Source organism: Cebus imitator, unplaced genomic scaffold, assembly GCF_001604975.1.
Source record: "Cebus imitator isolate Cc_AM_T3 unplaced genomic scaffold, Cebus_imitator-1.0 Scaffold475, whole genome shotgun sequence".
Classification (NCBI taxonomy): domain Eukaryota; kingdom Metazoa; phylum Chordata; class Mammalia; order Primates; family Cebidae; genus Cebus; species Cebus imitator.
The window spans coordinates 2,007,497-2,028,075 of NW_016107790.1; the positions used below are offsets into that span (position 1 = coordinate 2,007,497).

General features: G+C 49.4%; 1 pseudogene; it reads right to left on the reverse strand.

The window, feature by feature from the left end:
- Window positions 1–14,549: 14,549 nt before the first annotated feature.
- Window positions 14,550–20,216, reverse strand: LOC108292070 (annotated as a pseudogene).
- Between the last annotated feature and the right edge of the window lie 363 nt (window positions 20,217–20,579).

Genomic DNA, 20,579 nt, shown 5'->3' on the forward strand with positions numbered 1-20,579 from the left:
CACCTCCCACAAGCAGCCCTCCAAGTCCACCTGCCCGGCTTGAGCGTAAGCCCCTTCTGACTCGAATTCTTGCTAATTAAAGCTGCCCAACAACTCAGAGCCCTTGGAACCTGCCACTGGGTCTTACACATCTCAGGAGCCAGGGTTTCAAATGCACAAGCATGAATATTTGTAAGGTTTGTTGTGGCGAGATTCCTGGTCAACTGAAAGGGTCTTTGTGGGTCCATGGCGTCTTAAGGTCCAGACCAGCTCCTCCTTCACCGTTTTCCTGGCCTCATCCCCTGCTCTGTAATTTGCTCAGATGGTCCTGCCAGACAGGCCAGCCTCATGGGCTTGTGACCTGTGGAATCACATGAGTCCCATGCCCAGATGAGTCCTTGCACTTGGCTTCACACTCTGCTGTTACTATGTTGAAATTCTTGAAGAAGGAGCCCACATTTTCATTTTGCACTGAACCCCACAAAAATGTAGTCAGTCCTGCCTCAGGGCTCAGGGAGGGGACAGGAGAGCTCTCAGTCATAGCTTAAGAGAGTCCTTAGCTCACCTCTCCAACCACTCCGTCACCATGGGGTAGGGGGGCTAAGTGACAGTCTCTTTTTTCTTTTTCTGGTTGAGACAGAGTCTTGCTCTGTTGCCCAGGCTTGAGTACAATCGTGTAATCTCAGCTCACCGCAACCTTTACCTCCCAGGTTCAAGCAATTTTCCTGCCTCGCCTCCTGGGTAGCTAACATTACAGGTGCTCGCCACCACACCCAGGCTAATTTTTACATTTTTAGTAAAGACGGGTTTCACCATGTTGGCCAGGCTGGTCTCAAACTCCTGATCTCAGGTGATTCTCCTGCTTTGGCCTCCCAAAGTGCTGGGATTACAGGTGTGAGCCACTGCCCCCCGCGAAAGTGACAGTCTCTTAAGAACTTTGTAGGCCGGGTGCGGTGGCTCATGCCTGTAATCCAAGCACTTTGGAGGTCAAGGCGGGCAGATCACCTGAGGTCAGGAGTTCGAGACCAGCCTCACCAACATGGTGAAACTCCAGGTATTAATTTTATATTAAAAAATAGTAATTAAAAAAAAAAGAACTTTGTGGACATCAACTTACTCTGAAACCTCTTGCACAATCATTTTTTAAAAAAGAATTGCTTCATTAAAATTATATACATTTATTTTGAAATTTTAAACAATGTGGAAAAATGTAGAAGAAAGTGAAGAAAAGATTATTCATATTCATTATGAAGAAATCGCTGTTATAAACATTTTGGTGAACTTTACTATGGTGCTCTGTGTATGTGTGCATTTATATATATTTATATTTACACACATATATATGTATCTATACATATTTACCTACATATAATTTTATGTAAATGGGATCATAATGTGTGTGTGTATGTGTATATATATATATATGTGTGTGTGTGTATATATATATGTATATATATATATGGGGCAGTTTTGGGCAGTTCAAAGTCCAGGACCTATAGATTTATCTCACTAAGTCTGACAGTTGCATGGAATTTCATTGCACTTTAAACCGTGGTAAATGACTGACCCAGCCCCCTGTAGCTGCATGTGGCTGCAGATGTCACATATTCACTCTTAAAAACGAGGCCATGGTGTCTGGGCTCGGTGGCTCACGCCTATAATCCTAGCGCTCTGGGAGGCCGAGGCAGGCACATCACCTGAGGTCAAAAGTTCAAGACCAGCCTGGCTAACATGGAGAAAACCCTTCTCTACTAAAAAGACAAAAATGAATCAGGTGTTTTGGTGGACACCTGTAATCCCAGCTACTCAAGAGGCTGAGGCTAGAGAATCGCTTGAACCCAGGAGGTAGAGGTTACAGTGAGCCAAGATTGTGCCACTGCACTGTAACCTGGGTGACAGAGAAAGACTCCATCTCAAAAAAAACAACAAAAAACAAAATTGAGGCCATGGTGAACGTTTCTACGGATGCACCTTTGGTGGGAAGGGCAGTCCTAGGTTTCCTGGTCCCTTATTTATAACGGAGGGACTGAAACATTCAGAAGCCCCAAGCAGTGAGCAGTTAGATGCGGGCATATTTTGACCCCTGGGGTTGAAGTGGTTGTTCCCAAAACTGACTGTGTTTTCACTCTCTGAGGCACGTGTTGAATATCCCAACCCAAAGCTCCGGGGCCCAGTCACCCTGCTGCCCTCTACACAGGCCCCAGAGACTTGTTCCTTTAAAAAAATTTTTTTTTGTACAGATAGGGTCTTGCAATGCTGCCCAGGCTGGCCTTGAACTCCTGGGCTCAAGTGATCCTCCTGCCTCGGCCTCCCGAAGTGCTGGGAATACAGGCATGAGCCGCCGAGCCCAGCTGATTTGCTTCTTTGAATCAGTTCTTAGCAGACCTACTTGTGCTTTCCTCCTTCTCCTCTGGCCCTGGGTGTCCTCTGTGAGAAGGGACAATGACAGCGCTGTGCTCTGAGGAGCTGGCTTCGTTGCCTGTCACTTGGATGATGGCTCGTGCCGTGGCTTTGGACGTCTCCATCAGCACTGCGTCCCCTGCCTTGCAGCATCTGATATAATGGTAGATGCCCAACAAGTATCTTTGCGTTGGATGAAAAGTACTCTCACATCCTTTTTTAAAAATTTCCCTTCAACATTTTATTATAAACATTTTCAAATACACAGAAAAGTTGAATGCGTTTTCCAGTGAACATGCACATGCGCACCCCCGGATGGCATTTTACTGTATTTCCTCATCACACAGCTCTCCATCTACCCATAGTTCATCTTCCTGTTTTCTACCTTTCAAGGGGAGCTGCAAACCTCAGTACGCTTCACTCCCAAAGGCTTCCACACGTGTATCATTAAGTAGCATTCAGGAATGCCTTTCTAGTTAATTTTAGGTAAAATTTACATAGAGTGAAATGTTCCAGTCATAAGTAAGTGCACCACTTGCTGAGTTGTGACAAATGCAGACATCTGTTAAATCAGACTCCTCCCAAGGGAAAGATGTTCCGGTCCCCCAGAAGGTTCCTTCTTGTCCTTCGTCAGTCAGGTCACTGCCCCCAGCGGCAGCCACCTTTCAGGTTTTTATTTAGTTGTAGATGAGTGTTGCCTGTTGTAAAACTTCTTAGAAATGATTCGTACTGCACATGCCCGTCTGAGTCTGGCTTCTTTCCCTCCCTGTAGATATTCTGAAAATTGTCCTCGTTGCTGTGGGTGTCGGTCGTTTTGTCCCCTGCTGTTGCTAAGCGGCGCCCCCCATGTGCATGTACCCACCACAGAGTACCTCCCACTCTCTACCACTGAACACACATTAAAACACCCTTATATACAATCGCTCACTTGACTCAATTTGCCTGAGGCCCCACTGCCAATTCAAGGGCAGTCAGGATTTGTCTCTATGTTTCCAGGCAGGGAACACACGCAAAGGTCAGCAATGTCGATCTGCCCAATCTCACTGGCCCTCCAGCCACCTCTGCTCCCTCCGCCGCCAGCCCCAGCCAGTGCTCAGGACTTCCTGATGGTGGTGGGTTCGCTGGCCGCCTCGGCTTCCTCACCTGTGTTCCCCCTTCAATTCACCGCAGGCTGGCTTTGGCCTCCTCTTCCCGTCTTATCAGTCCTCCCTGCAACACTCAGTGAGGTCAGCCACCCCTCCTCACAGATCCTCCCCTCTGCGGCCCTCTGTGCCCACCCGCCTGCCTCCATGGCTGCTGCTGTCCCTCCTCTGTGACCATCAGTGTCGAGGGTCTTCAAGGCCTGGTTCTGGACAGCTGTCTCTGCTCTCTGAACTCTCAGTCCCTACAAGGTTGCACCAGGAACCATGGCTTTAAATTTCATCCACGTGCTGGTAACGCCGCAGTCAGACCTTCCCTTAATTCCGGAAGCTCCAGGCTTGCATAACTGTAATTTCCACTTTGGGCCCAAATGATCCTCCTAAATTAAACAGCACCAGAAACAGAAGCCGTGAGTCCCCACTCTAATCTGATCCTGCCCCGCCCCCCAGTCCCAGTAAGTGGTCCCACGAACCCAGATGTAGCTCAAGCCTGAAGCCTGGGGGTCATTCTTGATTTCTCCTATGACATTATCTCCTACATCCAATATATTACCAATGCACAGGGCACCCATCTCCAAATCACATGGTTTTTAACAAACCACATTATGGAGGTGTGATTGACACAAAAAAAGCTGTAGTTTTGTTGTTGTTGTTGTTGTTTTTCATGGAATCTCGCTCTGTCTCCCATGCTGGAGTGCAGTGGTGCCATCTCAGCTCACTGCAACCTCCACCTCCCGAGTTCAAGCAATTCTCATTCTCATGCCTCAGCCTCCCAAGTAGCTGGGATTACAGGCGTAAGCTAACATGCTCAGCTAATTTAATGGAGATGGGGTTTTACCATGTTGCTCAGGCTGGTCTCAAACTCCTGACCTCAAGTGATCCACCTGCCTCGACCTCCCAAAGTGCTGGGATTACAGGCATGAGCCAGCAGTCCTGGCCTGTAGCTATTTAATGTATACAACTTGATGTGTTTGGAGATATGGACACGGCTGTGAAAACATTCATCAAGGCCATAATCCATCACTTCACGTGCCCTTCCATCTCCTCTGTTTCTTTGTCATTTCCTTCTGTGCTAAGAGGATTAAACATAAGATCTACTCTCTTAGCAAATTTTCAGTGCACAGTACAGTATTGTTAATCCCAGGCCCTAAGCTGCACAGTAGATCTTCAGAATGTATTCATCCTGCATCCCTGAGGCGTTGCACACTTTGACCAACACCACCCTGTTTCCCCCTCTTCCCAGTCCAGGGCACCCAACATTCTACTTTCCGCTTCTATTAGTTTGGCTGTTTTTGGTTCCGTGTATAAGCGAGAAAGTGCAGTATTTAATTTTCTCCATCTGAGTTACTTCAGGATCTCATCATGTCCTCCAGGTCCATCATGTTGTCACAAATGGCAGGATCAGGAATTTGCAGGGAAGACAAATTCCTCCTTCTCTACTCGCTTCCCCTGTCCCCTCCCTCTCTCCCTCCCTCCCTTCCTTCCTTCCTTCCTTCCTTCCTCTCTCCTTTCTTCTTTCTTTCTCTTTTTTTTAGACAGAGTCTCACTCTGTTGCCCAGGCTGGAATGCAACAGTGTATCATAGGTCAGTGCAGCCTTGAGCTCCTGGGCTCTAGCGATCCTCCTGCCTCAGCCTCCTGAGCAGTTGAAACTACAGGCATGTGCTACGATACACGCCTAATTTTTAAATTTTTTGTAGAGATGGAATCTTGCTTTGTTGCCCAGGCTGGTCTCAAACTTCTGGCTTCAAGTGATCGATTCTTCTGCCTTGACCTCCCAAAGTTCTAGGATTACAGGTGTGACCAACCAGCCCTGGATTTCCTTCTTTTTAAAGGTTGAATAATACTCTGTCATGGATGTATACCACAATTGTTTCCTTTGACGGACATTTAGGTTGTTTCCAGATCTTGGCCCTTGTGAACAGCACCGCAGTGAGCCTGGGTGCAAAGGTATCATCTCTTCAAGATCCTGATTTCAGTTCCTTCAAATGCAATCTTAAACCTATCCCCTTCTTTACCCTCATTGCCACTGCCCTAGTCCATGGGCCATACTTAAACTACAAGTATTTCCGGTTTATCTGTAATTCAAATGTAACTGGCTGCCCTGCCTGTGAGGGGCTGCAGCCGGCCAGCACCTCCTGCTCTCACCTTGTCCCCGCCAAGGAGGTTCTGTTCCTGCTACCTGGCCCAGGTGGACTCAGAGTGAGCCGGACAGACCCCTGCCTCCCCTCCTTTTCCCCTGCCTCCCCTCCTTTCCCCCTGCAGCATCTGAGGGGGAAGCAAATCCTCTGTAACCCCCGAGATCAGAGATGTCTCCGCAGAGCAGGCAGAGCTGGGTCCCTGCCCTACTGCTCAGACGTAGGCGTTCCCCTTGGCTTGCTGTGAAGGAGACTGACTCCAGGGCTCTGATTTTAAGGATCGAGGGGACTGACATCTGTGACGGCCGCAGTAGAGGGCCTGGGTCACTCAGGGCCAGTACACGGCAGTGCCCCCTTGGTCTTCCTCATGCCTGCTTTCCCGCTGGACACAGACAGGGCCTGGGCTGGTGGAGAAGCCATTCTCCAGGGGGCGCAGATCTGATAGGACTCATTTCTCCTCTCCCTGAGCAGGCTTCTTTTAAAACCACTGTGTGGCCAGGTGCTGTGGCTCACACCTGTAATCCCAGAACTTTGGGAGGCTGAGGCAGGTGGATTGCTTGAGTTCAGGAGTTCAAGATCAGCCTGGGCAATATGGTAAAACCCCGTCTTTACAAAAAATATGGACAAAATTAGCCTGGCACGGTGGCAAGTGCCTGCAATCTCAGCTACCCGGCATGCTGATGTGGGAGGATCACCTGAGCCTGGGAGATCCAGGCTGCAGTGAGCCATGATTGTGCCACTGTACCCCAGCCTGGGTGACAGAGTGAGACCCTGTATCAAAACAAACAAACGAAAAAACTCCAAAAAAACCCACTGCATTTTAAACCACGCACATTAGTGAGTGTCCTGTTTCAGGGCAGTTCTGGGAATTACGAGGACAAAATCTGGCCTCATGCCTGGTGGAGCAACATGGGGGTGTGGACGCCAGTGTGTGAACGCCCCTCACCCACGCAGTACGAAGTCCGTCCTTCCTCCAGGCCCTGGGAGAACCAGCTCAGCTGGTCCACCTTGCCCCTCCCCCTCTCTTCTTTGTCTTCCCTGCAAACTCCTGCCAAGTTTGGAAGCAGAAAGAGCTGACGGTTTGGGGTTGCGGAGAACATTCCTTTCTAGAATACAAGCCTGCTGGTGGGAAGCAGATGCCCCTTACTCTCAGTGCCTCGCCTTCCTCATCGGCTTAACAGGACTAAGGAATTCTGCCTGCTTCTCCTGGAGAGCACGTGGGACCCAGCAGGCCCCCATTGCTCTGTAAGAGGGGTGCCTTCTGTCCTTGCCAGTGGCCCTCCTTTGAGACCCAGCGCCCGAGTGCCCAGCAGCTCGGCGCTGTTTCCTCCTTGTCTGTAGCACTTTCTGGCCTCTCCCTTGCTGTCTTCAGCATGTGACTTGGTGGCCCTTTCTCTTTATGTTTTTTTTCTGGCACTAGAATCTGAGCTCCTTGATCTGCAGGCATTGTGTTTTTCACACACAGTGCCTGGCATGCAGGTAGTGCTCAATAAATGCTCACGGCGGCAGAATTTAACTGTATTTGAGGTATCCAGAATATAGAGATAGGCCCCTCCAGCCTCCTGCTTTCTCAGGCCTTATTCTAAAATAAAACCTTAATTCCTGTCCCAAAAGGCAGGTCCTGCTTCAGCCAACTGCAGGTCCCCTTAGGAAGGTAAGATTCTAAGTCCTAATTCATCCCTTTTATACCTAAGGTGGACCAGCCCTGATTTTATGCTGGGTTCTTTACTTGTACCATTTTATTTTATCCTCATGATAACCCTATGAAATAGGTACTGTTAATATCATCTCATTTTACAGATGGAGAAACTGAAGACCAGAGACATTAAGCAACTTGCTCAGAGTCACACAGCCAGCAAGCAGTGCACAGGGATTTGAACCCAGACCCTTCTGATGTGAGAGTGAATGCCCTTGAACTTCTGGGCTACACTGTCTGAGGGCTGCGGGGGTTGAAAGGGATAAGGAAGGAAGCTTGTAGGTACTGAGTGCCGGGGAGTGAGGGTGTGTGTATGAGGGTGCGGGTGGGTGGGGTTGTGCAGGGAGGAGGTTGCTGAAGAGGGGTAGGGGAGGGGGTGCTGGGGAGGCGGAGGAGGTAGAGAGAGGAGCCCCAGAAGCGGTGCTGATGATGCATGGGGCAGGAGAAGAGAAAGTCGAGGCAAGGGAGGTGGGGCTCTGTGAGCGGCCACACCAAGCTCTCCCTCCTGCCCAGGGCACAGTGCCAGACCTCACTTTTGAAGCTAATGAGAAGCAGATGGAAGAGTGGGACGGGCTAGAGGTGGAGGCTGCCTCTGCTACGTGGCACCCTCAGCAAGCCCAGAGCTTCTGCGAGCGGCCAAGAGCAGGGCAGGGCTTTGCAGCTGGGCTGCGGGTCTCCCTCCAGGTTTACTGCAGCTTGGACTTACCGGCCCAAGAGGGTGAATCTTATTCAAAGATGGGTTCAAACATTAGCAGTCTCAGTGAACAATGCAGCCTGGGCTCGTGGAGTCGCTGCCACCCACAAGAGGGTGTCCCTCCTGCCATGGGCTTCCTTTCCTTCCCTGACATGTGGATGATCCAGCCACAGGCCTGAGCTTCCCAGGGTGGCTGGCTCCCAGGCTGTGCCATCTCTACCAGGGAGAGGTGGGAGTGGGTAGTGCAGGTTCTTGGAAGCCAGAGGGGTGGCTCTGAAGGGGTAGCTAGGGTTCAGGCTCCAGGGAGAGCACTGGGGGCTGGGGTGGCAGCCGCATGCGGGCCAGGACTGGGTGTGTTGGTGACAGCAGCATCCTCAGCATCTTGAATGGTGTGACTAGTAGATGCACAATCAAGGCTTCAGTTACATCACATAACAGTTCTGTAAACAGAATCGAATCAGCCATGGGCTTGAACCTCAGTCCCACCATTACTGCTAGCTCAGGAGAGGGCTTGATCCCCACACCCAACTTTTTTAGTGACATCGTATCCCTCTGTCACCTGGGCTGGAGTGCAGTGGAATATTCACAGCATACTGCAGCCTTGAACTCCCGGACACATGCGATCCTCCAGCGCTAGCCTCCGGAGTAGCTGGGATGATGGGCACATGCCACCACACCTGGCTAATTATTTAATTTTTTTGTAGAAACGAGGTCTTATTTTGTTGCCCAGGCTGGTCTTGAATTTCTGGCCCCATGTGATCCTCCTGCCTTGGCCTTCCAAGGTGCTGGGATCACAGGCATGAGCTGCTGGGCTTGGCCAGGACTTCACCTCTTTTAAAGCTTCCGTTTTCCTATCTGAGGCTTCCAACTCAGGCAGTTCTGAGCCCAGCTGTGAACCAGTCACCACTTGCTGCCTCTTAAAGGTGCAGAGCTCAGCATAGTGTCTGGCACATAGTAAGTGCTTAGTAAAAGCCACCATTGACATTTAATTCACAAACTAGCGGAGGATGCAGTAGAGTGTCCTGGGTCTTCCTGAAAGAGGTGAAGTGATGGCATTTTGTACTTTTCATCCTTCATTCATTCAATCTTCATTCAACTCTCCTACAAACCTGGCCTAAAATGCAGGCACAGTCGGGATTGGGGAAGGAGATGGCTCTGGGTTCATTAAACTCCGTGAAGACTGTTTGAGGGGAGGAAGCAGAAGCCCTTCAAGTGAACTAGAGGGAGAAGCGTTCCTATTAGGAAACCCCCGACCCTCAGGGAACCGCTGACCAGAGGAGCCGCACAGCAGCCTCCTGGGAACAAAGGTTACAGGGCAACCTGGGGCTGGGTCACTTCTCTGCCCCCCTGTGCTAATCTCCCTGTGACTGACTATCCCCCCCGAGACACTTCTGCTCCCCCAAACTCAGCATGCAACAGACTACAGGTTGCCATGGTAACAACCAGGGCCCCAGTTTTATATGTTCTTACCTTTCCTGGATCAATACCGCCGGACTGTGGTGAGGTCTTTCTGAGTTCACATTCTGTCCCCTTCTCATAAGCAGGGGGGAGCTATCTGTCTCAAACCTGATTGTTTGCTTCTTCCTCCTCAGCAAGAAGTGGGAATCACACTCCAAAAAAGGCAGGGTCACTAGGTAGGCACCCCAAATTGTCTACTGTGAACAGGACAAAAGGCCAGCACCTCCCTGCTGCCTTGCAGATAACTTTCTTCACACCATTTCCACCACCTTTATTTATCCCCTTACCTGTCTTTCTCCAGGACTGTTAGGAAGCTGAGAGCCACAGTAAAAAGCCACAGGGATGTCCCAATTTATATTTCCAACCTCGTCACCGGCCAGTTTCCTTCACAAACCCACTTTTCTGGGCAGACAGGTGCACCCTGCCAGCGGAACACGCCTGGTTCCTTCCTCCCTCCGAACTTCCGCCCACACTCGCCTCTGTAGACAGAGGTGCCCCTCTCTGTATCTTTCTATTTTCTTGAGAAGGCTTCTGGCTCTGTTGCTCAGGCTGGAGTACAGTGGTGTGATCATGGCTCACTGCCACCTCGACCTCCTGGGCTCAGGTGATCCTCCCACTTCAGTCTCCAGAGTAGCTGGGACCACAGGTGCACACCGCCAGGCCCAGCTAATTAAAAAAATTTATTTTTGTAGAGGTGAGCTCTCACCATGTTTCCCAGACTGACCTAGAATACCTGGGCTGAAGTCCATTACAGGCCATCGCACCCACCCCCTAAATCTTTACCAGCCCTCAAAATCAAGCTCAACTTCGGTCTCCTCCAGGAATTTTCCACAGGATTCCAATCTGGAGGGATCAGTTTCCTCTAAGTATAGCCTTTATTTATGCTTCCACCATTTGGTCTCCTATATCACCAACAGGAAAAATTAGTGAAAAGCTTTCCAGTGGGCAAAAAAGGAGAAAACATCACTGAACGTCCAGGCTAGAGCAAGTTCCAGGTTATCTTTGCCTTCCATTGCCTTTGAGCCGTGTTACAACTCTGTAAGTCCTAGAGAACTGACAGTAGTGCAGATGATTTGAGTTCGCAGAAATGCAAACTCCTCGTGCTGAGGAATGTACTTGATGGCTGCCCTGTGGATAAACTTCCTCTGCACTCAAGTTCATTTCCGACTCCTGTTGACTTAATATGTGTGGTTCTTGGAATTCTCCTTTTAACTAGTTAGAGCATCTTAACTACTTCCCTCATTAATTAGTGAGTTAAATAAAATCTTTATATTTTAATGAGAGTCATAATTTTGTCTTTTTTCCAAAAACTATCCTTTAATGTTATTTAACTTTTGAATTAGAAAAAATAATGGCTTGGCACCCTATATCCATCAGTGTTTTGGGGAGCAGGCAATGGAAAGAGGAAAGGGATTGCCAAAACATAACAACTGTCCACCCGTCTTTTCTTGACAACTAAATCGTTCCCTCTGGGTGGGCGCAGTGGCTCACACCTGTAATCCCAGCACTTTGGGAGGCCGTGGTGGGAGGATCACTTGAGCCCAGTAGTTTACGACCAGCCTGGGCAACATATTGAGACTCTGTCTCTACAAAAAATAAAAATGCTTAAGAAATTAGCCAGGTGTGGTGTACACACCTGTATTCCCAGCTATTCGGGAGGCTGAGGTGGAAGGATCACTTGGGATCAGGAATTTGAGGTTGTGGTGAGCTATGATTGCACCCACTACACTCCAGCCTGGGACAGAGCAAGACCCTGTCTCTATGTTTCTTTTTTTTTGAGACAGAATCTCTCACTCTTGTGGCCCAGGCTGGAGGGCAATGGCGCAGTCTCAGTCACCGCACCCTCCACCTCCCAGGTTCAAGCGATTCTTCTGCCTTAGTCTCCTGAGTAGCTGGGAGTACAGGCGTGTGCCACCATGCCCGGCTAATTTTTGTATTTTTAGTGGAGCATGTTGGTCAAGCTGGTGTCGAACTCCTGACCTCAGGTGATCCACGTGCCTCAGCCTCCCAAAGTGCTGGGATTACAGATGTGAGCCACCGCTCCTGGCTATTTTTTTTTTTAAATTGTGAGTTGTGTGAGTGCTCTATCTACAAAAATTACTAAGGGGTCCAGTGTACTAGACCCTGTGGAATTATTACAAAGGAGGCCCAGGGAAAATACGCAGTCAGAGAGTGTCTGAGCTGGATGAGGTCACAGAAGCCGCCTTCAGCAAGTCTCATTTTTCTCCCTAGGACACCGGGCTGCCTGAGCTGGGAGGTCTGTGTGGCCCATCAGAGGGTAGGATTTGGGAATTCTCTGACAACTGTTCATGAAATAGGGCACACTGACTTACCCCAAATCTGGTTATGGTCACGATTTGGGGGGGAACAGCCACCAGCTAATTGGAAACAGACCTTCCCGAGGCGCACTGGGCTTCCGGGCGGCTTCCCAGCCTCCTTGGCAGTGGACTCCTCTTCGAGGTATGTTTCGCTGACGTGGCTGGCCACAGGGAGCTGGGAGGCACAATTTTCTGAAGATCCGTTTGCAAAATTGAAATCTTGCCTTTGAGAACCCTCTACAGTTAGCAGCTGTGAGGAGATGGGAGCGCGAGGCCAGGGGCAGACTTCCAGCAGCTCTGAGACCCACCAGTGTAATCCAGGATGCCCTCAGCTTGGTCCGTGGATTCAGCAGCCATACCTCCAACGTGTGCCCCTCAGGGACCCTTCTGGGGAGAATGCCGCGTCTTCTCTTTGCCAGTGCTGTTGACCTCTCTTCTTCCTCTTGGTTTCCTCTTCTTTTGCTCCCATACCTGGTTTCTGGAAGGCAGAGACACAGCTGCAGCTATAGGGCTCCCTCCGCTCTCCCTACCTTGGGGAAATTAGGGTCCCACACACGGCTGTGGGCACGGCCTGGACTGGGGTGGTCTGGGGTGGAGTGAAGGAGGGCATTGTGGCAGACAGGCCACGTGGTCTTCCTCCCGTGGGAAGAGGTGCCTGAGAAAAGCAAGAACAGGAAGCCAGGCGCCCCGCTGTCCATTCCCCGTTATGCTAACTCTCTCTCCCTACTCCAGAGAGACCAACTCTGTTTCACTGTAGCCCCCACACCCCATAACCTGACTGGAAACAAAAGAGGAAAGGAGGGACGGTGCAGGATCGGATTGACACTATCGATTTCTGACTTGTGTTGACTGGTGCATTCTACTTAATCTTCATCACTGCTCTGTGAGGTAGGGATTAGTACCCATCTTACAGATGGTGAAACTGAGGCTGAGAGATCCCAAAGGCAGTGAGCTCAGCCCTGCCAGCTCCAAAGCCCACAGTCTCCCTTTAATACCAGGCTGAATCTTCTCCCTCACAGCCCTGCCCCCCGCCCCGGTTCTTTAGTTCTGTTAATCAGTAAAAACCCAAAGTGTCATTGACCGATGAGCAAGAGAGACAAGAACGGGGGAGTCAAGATTTTTCCATTTGGTCTTGTTTTAAAAACTCCTGCACACTTCTGCTTTCTTATTTGAAATGGTCTTGGGTGTGTGTTTTGGAAGCAGCTCCAGATCCCTAAGACCTAAACCTTTGCATTTTCTTTGCAGAGGTTTTCAGCTGGAATGGTGGAAGTGGCCCTTTTCTTTACTCACTCAGGAAAGTGGAGGGAGCTGAGTTGGGACCTCACCATGGCTGCTGGGCCAGCTGGGTCTTTTTGCTCCTTAGAGTTTGCTGGTTGGCCCAGGAGTCTACCAGCTATGCCCATGGGCACAGCTCTCCCCCATCGGGGTGGCCATGTGGTGGGGCAAGGTGTGCATACCCCCAAGTAACACCCATCACTGTCACTCCACTGCTTGTTGAGCCCCTCGAGCCTCCATTTCTTTATCTGTTAAAAGGGAATAATGAGATAACCCACTCCTGGGGTGGCTGTGAAGATTAAGATGGGTTTATGCATGTGACTGTTAAAACCCCTATCACGACTGCAGACTCACCAAAGCTCCCCCTCCCCAGATGATCTCTGGAATGACACTGTCTGTTTTCAAGTAGGACTTGCACAGTCTTTCATGTTGTGGGTTGATCCCAACTATTTTACTTTGAACAACCAAGTGCTGTTTAGGTGAGATGTTATCTAAAACAACCTCGATCAGCGGTCTTTTTGGATATTTACTAAGGTTATCTTGAAGGAATTGCTAAAAAGGAGGCTAGGAAATATAATCCAGATTTGGAACAAATTTCCAAGGATGTGGCATCACCGTGTTGCTCTGTGAAGAGGGATCGAGTCTTTTAAGGACACTTAAGAAAGCCGTGCCATCCCCGGTTACATTATGGAGAGCACGCATTGGCGCCTCCGCGATGGATGGAACAGCCAGCTGCCCTAATGTTATGCAAATAGGTGCTCAAGCCTTGGGATAAAAATTCCAGTGAAAGCATCCTACAGATTCCAAAACTGCTGTGTCGCCAAGAACCAGAGGGGAGGAAAGAAGATGTGCTTGGGAAGCTAAGACGATTCAAAAGGTGGCTTTGATGGTGACAAAGACCATGAGAGCAAATGATGAATCGGAAGAGCTGGAATAAGACTGAGTCATGGAATGAGGGCAGAGAGAGCAACTTTTCTAAATTAATATATCATTAACATATAATATGTCATTATAAGCATGTAGGGTAAATTAAATGTTATAAATAGATATTAACTATTTTATCTACTGATAAAAAGGTTGTATATTCAATTAGATCACAAATCCTCTGGATCTTTGGAGTCGGGAAGGGGGCAATGATCATGTTTTTGGGTCATGTCGTATTTGGGCATTGTAGGGATGCTGCTGATGCTTTGCAGAAGGCCTGACTTGTGGCTCTTTTGCCCCAAGGCTTCGTTCTTCAGGCTGCTTGCACTGGGGACGGCTGGAAGTGCTGGGGAATTAATACAGCCTAGGAACAGCCCTCAACCAATGGCTGATGGGATCTGGGCATAAATTCCCCAGTGCCCTCATCCCTGGATGAGATGATGCTGAAGTGTTTGAGCTGAACTGGCTCCCAGAGTCCCCAGAGGATTGAGCTCCAGCGGCCCCAGTCGTAACTTGCTTCCCTGGCTGTGTCTTCCAATCTCTGTCTGACTTCCTGGTGCTTCCAGGATTCCCTCCTAAGAAAGCCAATGGACTCAGATCCTCGTCTCAGAGTCCACTTTTGGGGAATTCCAATCCACAGGCACATATGATAAAGGACAGTGATTGTTATGATCACTCTTGTTATTATTTTGATAAAGATCAGGAAAATGAAGTGACTGCTTTATGCTCTCTGTCTGCAGAGCTTGTGGGAGTCAGGCTAGGGGAATCTTTGAGGTCTGATCAGGAATGGGGATTTCTGACTGTATATTCATCTCAAGGCAATCTCAAAGTGATATTCTCTCTCTCTCTCTCTCTCTCTCTCTCTCTCTCTCTCGCTCTCATTCAATTATATGCTTGAGCAGCTAAGCCAAAAATCAGTCCATCCAGAGCAATTAAAAGCTTCCTTTGCCAGACCTTGGGGATTTCTCTCTGATCAATGAGAAAAACCCTGCAGCTGGAAAACAGCTGAAACCAAGAACAGGGCAGTCAAGTCTTAGCTATTCAGATAGGTTAAAACACCACTAAAAATTGTTTTTAAAAGATCCTTTTATTTTTTCAATATGGGATGGTGGGAGGAGGGATGTTATATAAATGACCAGAAATTTTGTAGTTTTCCAGCCATTTTGCCTCCAAACTGGAATTTATTTGTGAAAAGTTATATGGGGCCCCACATGCCAGCTCATAAACCATAGTAAGGTTGTTGTTATTATATTTATGCTTAATAATAAAATGATAGCCAGAATCATGTAACACGTAGTTACAATGTGCTGGTCTCTGTGCTAAGAGCTACATTTGCATTATCTCAGCTGACTGGTGATACTATAGAGTGGTCGCTGTTATTATCTCTGTCTTATAGATGCACCTACTCAGATTCAGAGAGGCTGAGTAAGTTGTCTGAGATCACACAGCCAGGAAGTCACAGAATGGGGTTACGATCCTAGGCTGTTTGGTTTTAAAGCCTGGGTTCTTTGATATCTGGCTTTTTCTACCTGGTGGAAGGAATGTCTTGGCTGACTTCATTGCTCAAGGCTGGACTCACCTTGACCTGCCTTCCTTAAGGAGTTGAAACAAGGTGGGTTTTAATTCTCATCCTATTTATCCCTGCCACGCTCACTTGTAGAGATGTCAGAGTTTTGCAAACTGGGTTTCCCGGGCTCTCAGCTGCCCGTAGCTGCAGAAGGTGCCACAGCTTAGCGATGGTGGACATTTCCTGGGTCTCTGGGGTGCAGCTGTGGATGCGATCCTCCAGCCCCTAGGAGACAGCTCTGCATGGAGGCACTGTGGAGTTCAGGAACAGCTGAGTGATTGTTTATCTAGAAATACAGGGCAAATGCAGAAAATACATGCGGCTAGTCATGTGCCATCTTAGGTGACACCCTTTCAAGATGGGGGCACCAGGACACATAGGGGTGTCCATGGAGCCAGGGAGTATATAAAGAACAAGGAAAGTCTCCGAGGATGTGTTGGGATGCTACAGAGAATACAGCTGTCCCAGCTTCTCCTAGCCATCATTCACTGTGTGACTGGGGCCACATCACCCCTTGGCTCCATCTCCTTCTCTGTGAAATGGGCAGATGTTTTAGTGGAGCCCAGGAGGCCCCTCTCTATGCTCAGGAATCTGTGAGCAACGCTTCCTCTAGGAGGCATTCTTCCCCTACCCCTGGTGCCACACAGCGTCTGCTATCTCCGTGTCCTTGGTCCTTTGGCCCTGGGCATGGGTCCGGGTCTCCCTGAGGATCCAACTGGGTCGTAGGCTCCTGAGGTTAGTGGATGGGGACTTCTTTGTGTTGAGATGTTCACAGAGTAAATCTAGCACAGTGGCTCCAAACTAGCCATGTTTTTGTTCCTCCATGGGACATTTGGAAATGTCTGGAGACATTTTGGGTTGTCGCAGCAGGAAAGAGAATGCCACTGGCATCTGGGGAGGGAGAGGCCAGGATGCTGCTGAACATCCTGCATAGGACAGTCCCTGCAGGAAAGAACAGACTGGGCCACCATGTGCTGGTGCCAGGTGGGGACACTCTAGTCTAGAGGAAGACTAGGTGGATTGAGGTCTGTGGGTCCCAGGTACTGTGGCATGCCCTTGCCTTTCCTCCTCTTTAAATTCCTTCGCCCCAGCAATCAAGAGGAGACCACTAAATAATTATGGCTCAGTCAAGTCACAGTTATTCTTTTCTAAAAATAAGTAATCCATGCACTTTGTAAGAAGCCCTACAAAATGCCCTTCCTCACAATGGCACACAAGGAAAATGAATGATTTTGCATACCCAAGCACAGTGGTCTCCTAGTCCCTGCAACAGGGACGCTCACCGTGGACCCGTCCCTTGTGTATCCTTCTAGAGGTCAATCTCAGTACGAATGACACTTTGGGTAGGAGACTTTTGCTGTGTTGCGGGGCTGTTCTGTGTATTGCAGGATGTTTTGTAGCATCCCTGGTCTCACCCCACTCAATTTTTGTTGCACCTTTCTAGCTGTGACAGCTAAAAATGCCTCTAGACATCGACAAATGTTCCCTGGCAGCGTGGTTCAGAACCACCCTTCTAGAGATATCCTTTGCACATTCAAACATGTATATATTTACGAAAATATATCTATGGTGCTTGGCACATCATAGGTACTCAAGAAATATTTATTAAGAGAACTTAAGAATATGACAATAAAGCAGGTTTTATTTTAAATGCTCCAGAGGTACAGGTTACATGTATCCTAACACAAATACAGGACAGGAAACAATTCTTTCCTGATGTGTACTTATCTGTTTTGCTTTCAGGGAGCACAGCTTGTTGTGCCCCCTAACCCCTAACCTGGATTCATCTCCATTGCTTAAGGCAGGGATGAGGGGGCTGAATCCCAGGGGCCTCGGAGGTCCACCTTCAGAAGCAGCTGGCTGGCTGATGATAGTCCTTACACATGGGGTCTCCTTCCCTCCCCCCACCCTGCCTGCCTGGGCTGATAGGATGCAAGAGGCATCAGGTATGCGCCTCCCAGCCCCCCGCAGCCCCTCCCACCTGGCATGTCCTGCTCAAACGACATCTGGGTTTTGTTCCAGGCTATGGCCTTGGTTCCGGAAAGAGTGCCCTTTCTAAGAAGGTGGGGGCATTAGTCCAGCTTGGGCAATTGGCCCAAAGTCCATTTTGTGTAATTCTGGGCAGCATGCCCAGTTTCTTCCTGGAATGCAGCTGGGCCTGGGATGGTCCCTGGATTTTCCATGTTTCTGGAGTGAGGTGGTTGGGGAGCTGGAGGCTGGGAGCTGGGGGCTGGGAGCTGGGAGCTGGGCAGATGACCTGTGCAGACATGTTAAGGGCTGCTCAAGGGACACAGTATCCAGAGCCTGCTTGTTGATCCCCACTGGGCCCAGGCAGGTGCATGAGGGGGTGAAGCCAGCCTTTCCAGGGAGTGCACAGCAGGGGTGGGGAGCAGGGCCTTGGGGAACCCTGGAGAGCAAGGCATTGTGGCCATGATGAGTGCTGTGTTCTGGATACGTTTTGCTAGGAGCTCAGCTGCGGCTGGCAGCCTCAGTTTCTCTTCACATGGGCCTCTCTGTGTGGTAGCTTTGGGATAATTTATTACATGGTGGCTTGGGGCTTTGAAGGCACATGTGCCAAGAAAGAGAAACATCCAGAAGCTGCGTAACCTTGTCCAACCGTAAGGATGAGATTACCCGACATGGTTTATGGTGGACTCCAGCAGCCAAGGAGGTCATAGAGACCTGCCCAGGTTCCAGATGAAGGCACACTGACTTTACCCCTCGATAGTGGCGTGCCGATGTCACTTGTGTAAGAGAAAGTGGAATGGGAGATACTGTGGTGGCTGTTTTTAGAAAATGCCGTCTGCCACAGGCTGTAGGGGGTTCCAGCCCTGGAGAAGGGTGAGAACGAGGCTCTGCCATCTGCAGCTGAGTAGCCCCGCAGCTCTCCCGAGTTCCCATAGAGTACCTCCTTGTAAGCTTTTCTTGGTAGCTATGACAAGCCCAAGGTTGGGCCAGGTTCAAGGGACCCAGATGTCCTTGAACATATGCTCAAGTCTCTCTTCTGTGCCTCCCATATCCCACTGACAGGAGGCCCAGGCACGGCAGGGGAGGGGACACTCAGGATGAGTTTGCTGAGCTTCGTGTTTAGGCCAGCAACCTCTGTCCCTCCCAGAATCTCCTTCCCCCACCCCGGGATCTGTCCTCTTCCCTCCCTCCTCCCTTCTCCTTCCCTCAGCATCAAATCTGTTCTTGCCACTGCCTCGTGTTCCTTCTTGAAGGAGCCACTGCAGCCCTTTCTTAGCCTCTCGTTGACCTGGAAACCTCCACTCTCAGAGATTCTCTCCCTGTGGTCACCAGTCACCCTCTAATCACCAAATCCTTCCACACCTCACCTTGTTTGCTTGTCCTCTCCATAGTGGGGACAGGACCTGCCTTCCTTCTTGGAACTCTTTCTTGGGGACTCCAGCGTCTCCTCTTACCTCTTAGACTGGCTCCTTCTTTCCCAGGGTATGTCCTTGGTTCTCCACTCTCTCACTGAACCCCACGACTTCATCTGTTCCCTGTCAGCACTGACTACATAATCTGCTCCCTCTCCTACTCACCTCTTCAGCTCTGGGCCTCACATTTCTAATGCCTCCTTACTCTCCCAACCTGGCTGTTACCTGGACGTCTCAGGTCCACTGGACCAAAGTTCAATCCGGACCTGCTTCCCATTGTGACCTATTTCTTCCCATGTCACTGAGCATCATCTTCTAATCTGTCAAGGCAGAAACCTTAGAGTGTCACTAATGGCCTACTTCTCTTCTGCCTGAATAGCTTTTTTTTAAATTATTATTAATCATGCCACATGATTTTTAATTACGTATACAGATCTAACATGTCACCCAGGGACCATTTCACCCACTGCTGTGTTTGGCTGCCAGTCTTTTGTCTCTCTCTTCAGCAATGGTGAGGCAGATACCCTTTCCTCAGGGAAGAGAAATCTGTGGTTTGTTGCCCTTGTTAATAACTAAAATATTGGAAAGTCGAGTGGCAAAGCTGTTGCCATTGGCATCTTTCACATGAACCATGTCAAAAGATCCAGGGTCCCTCTCTCTGTTGATGATCACACCAATTCTTCCCAGGCTAGCACCCTCAGTCACCATACCCAGGTTACCATGTCGAACTAGATGAAATCAGTGATCTTCCAGTCTCCAAATCGATCTGAATGGGGTCATTCACCTTAATGAGGGAATCAGGGTAGCAGATGGTGTGAGCATCATGAGTCACCAGATGAGGGATTCCTTTTATGCCCACAAAGATTTTTCTCACTTTGCACAATTTGTACTTGGCCTCTTCAGGTGTAATTCGATGTACAGCAAAGCAACCCTTGGTGTCATAGATCAGACGGAAATTCTCTCCCATCTTGTGAATGCTGATGACATCCATGAATCCAGCAGGGTAGGTTATCTCAGTTCGGACCTTGCCACCAATCTTAATGAACCGCTGCATGCGAATCTTCTTTACTTCACCTCCTGTCAGGGCATGCTTAAATCTGTCCCTTAGGAAAATGATGAGGGGGAGACACTCTCTCAACTTGTGAGAACCGGTGGATGGACGAGGCGCAAACACACCGGTCAGTTTACCCAGCATCCAGTGCTTTGCAGCTGCCACCCGCTTCAGATGCTTCTTGGGACCACAAGCCATGGCTGCGTTAGGCAAGGAAAGGGAGCCAGAATAGCTTTTGAATACATTCATTCATTCATTTAGTTAGTTAGCAAATACTGATTGAGTAGGTGCTATACTCCAGGCACTGCTCTAGTGGCTGGAGATACAGCAGTCAGCCAAACAAATTCCTTCCATTCTGCAAGGGAGAGAAAGAAAATAAACAGATAAAGAAACACACACATGGGATGACACATGCTGGTAAGCTGTGAGACAATAAGGCTGGGTGAGGGCTTGAGAGAGGAGGCAGCGGGTGCTTTATGTCAGGTGGACAGGGAGAGCCTTACCGATCAGGTGACACCTGCATAGAGACCAAGAGGAAATGAAGGTCAGCAAGGCACACACC